The following is a 2,923-nucleotide window of genomic DNA, read 5'->3' as shown; positions in this document are numbered from 1 at the left end:
CAGACATCTTCTGCCGCTCAGAGGAAACCACTGCGCATGTCTGGAGCTCCGCGTGCGAGTAAAGGTGGAGGCGATGGGTGACAACAGACACTAAGTCACGTTTTGCTTGGATTTTACGGCGCCACCTTAAAACCCTGAACTTCACATTTTAACGGGAAAAAAAAAGAGCAACGCGACTTGGATGTAACGAGTAATGCGACAGTTTTGTAGAAATGTAGTGAAGTAGAAAGTACAGATAATTACTGTAAAATGTAGTGGAGTAAAAGCAGAAAGTATCCATTATTAAATCTACTTAAGTAAAGTACAGATATACGAAAATTGTACATAAGTACAATAACGAAGTACTTGTACTTCGTTACTTCCTACCACTGTATATAATCATGTTCAATACAATTAATAATAATCATCATGTAAATTATACTTAACATATAATTGTAAATCAGTCACTTATCATGCAAAATATACTGAACAACATATAAGTGTAAAAATGTCACAACATCCTCTGCTCTGCTCCAGGTGCATGAAATCTATAGACACAAGTTCAAGTGGCACACTAGTCACAATGCTCCCCACTGGCACTCTGTCATGAGTCACAGGTTTCTTCTGCTTTGTACAAGGACACTGTCTGGTAACATAGGCCTCAATGTCCTTTTTCATGTAGGGCCAATGGAAACATTCTCTTGCTAATCCAATGACTCTCTCTGTTCCTAAATGATCCATGTCATTGTGCAGGTATTTAAGCACAAGAGGTCGATACTCAGCAGGTAAAACTAGCTGTTTCCACCCTCCAGCTCTCCTTGTACAGCAAATCAGACTCTATGTGCAACTTTCCCCATTCATGCATCAGTCTTCTGACAGGGGCACTGACTTTCTTCCTTGTCTTCTGGCCTCATCTCGCCTCTGGGCTCTCACCAGTTCATTTTGGCTAATGGATGTTGATCAGGTACTGTTTTCTGGTTCAACAACTTGTAATCAGTCTGAGTGTTCCATCTCATTTTCTGACAGACTGCTGGTGCTGCAAAGGGCAACCTTGACCTAACAATCCAGCCTTTGGCAAGAAGATCTTGGATGTACTGCTTAAACTCTTGGTAGAGTGATTTGTGGATGGAGGCCGTTGAAACGCTTTACCAAGGTCGAGAAAGAGTCACACGCTGTTAGACAAAGGGCCCATAGTAAAGAGTTACATTTTTGATTCTGTTAGACACCAAGGTCCATTTCTCACAAAAAAGAAACATTTTCTCAGGCCACAGAGACATGGTGTGATTTCAGGGAGTGTCTTCAGTTCATATAATCAGCTACCCTCCTCTTTCTCCTCAGACGCTGCACAGACTTTTTTAGAAACTCTTCTCGGATGTAATGGTAAAGCGTCTCCTGTCAGCGCTGAAAGTTAATAAAATAAGTAAAGTCTGAATGCTTTTCTTGGCTGATTTTATGCTCCGTGTGTCAATACAAATTATGATTCATCGATCGGGATTTCCATTCCCAACAAGGACTTTTGCATAGGACTTTTGGACAGGGACCTCATCTTTGAGATTGATGACCATTGGGTATGTCACCAATATCACTATCATTTTGAGCAAAAACCCCTGATTCCTCCAACAACATCTTTTTCAACTAAAGTCTAGAGTCCCAGTTAAACGGTGTTTTAACTAAAGTCCTAAAGGGTTAGAAAAGGGGTGCGGGTTTTAATGTTTTTTAACTTTTATTTTATTTATTTACTTTATTTTTATTTTTTTTTGATTGCTTATTCAATGTCACATGACTCTGTGTTTTTGTTTTTAATGATGTAAAGCACTTTGAAATGCCTTGCTGCTGAAATGTGCTATGCAAATAAAATTTGATTGATTGATTGATTGATTCTTGTTGCTCATCTGTTAAGTGGCTGACATCCACAGGTGGGTGCCACAGTGGTGTGGAAGGTGGTGCCTGATGTTGGCTGTTTACTAGCAAGGGACTAACAGTGTTTACATAGGTGAAATTCTCACCACTTTTAAGACAATCTGTCTCTGTGACTTTAGCAATGGGTTCAGTGCTGCCTAGGACGGTTCACCCTGGCGAGGTCACAACATGTTTGGAGTGATTTGCGATAGGTACTTTGATGAAGGATCTGTCTTTTTTGTGAGTCACCACTAATCCTGCCCCAATACTCAAGCTCCCTAACCTCACACTTTTAAGTGCGGTCTCAAAAAGCACAAATGGCTCTGAGGGGTTAGGGTAGGGTCACGTTCTGCTGGAACGTGACATGTATTGTAAGCTACATGGCCTGATGCAATGGTGACTTTCTTAAAGTCAATTTTCACTGTAGCATGTTCTTCTTTTGGAACCTTCTGAGTCTGAATGAAATTGACTATGGTCTCTACACTGCCATTATCAATATCAATTGCACCAGCAAGGAGGGTAGACAGAGTGGACATAAGCTAAGGTTGACTCTCATTGTTTTTAATGAGCACCTGGATGACATTAAAGCCAATTAACGACCTATCTAACACCACGCTACTAACTAAAAACAGTGTTCTATCTGTACTGCCTCGTCAGATTTCCCTACCATAGCACGGATAGATAGCTATGTCTATCTGTCGGTGCTATGCGTCTAAAACTGCTACTGTCATGTTTACAAACCAAAAACTATAGCGGATTGTGTTAATGTTGAATACTATCATCGGATAATATTCTTTGAGCAATGAGACTGAAGTGGAAGCTTAGGAGTTATGCTTAGCATAGCATTGGAACAATTTATATGTTGTGATTCGAATTTCTCTGTGTTTAATTTTGGTTCTGTTGCCTGTGAATCTCTGTGGTGTCCTGTCTCTTCCCCCTTGATTGTTTCCCAGGTGTGTCTCATTTCTGTGGTTATCCCTGTTGGAAATATTATGTGTTATCATTCTTACATGTGTATAGATTATTGATCTTACCATAGCAGTCT

Source organism: Poecilia formosa, unplaced genomic scaffold (assembly GCF_000485575.1).
Source record: "Poecilia formosa unplaced genomic scaffold, Poecilia_formosa-5.1.2 Scaffold624, whole genome shotgun sequence".
Lineage (NCBI taxonomy): Eukaryota > Metazoa > Chordata > Actinopteri > Cyprinodontiformes > Poeciliidae > Poecilia > Poecilia formosa.
This window is presented reverse-complemented; position numbering follows the sequence as displayed.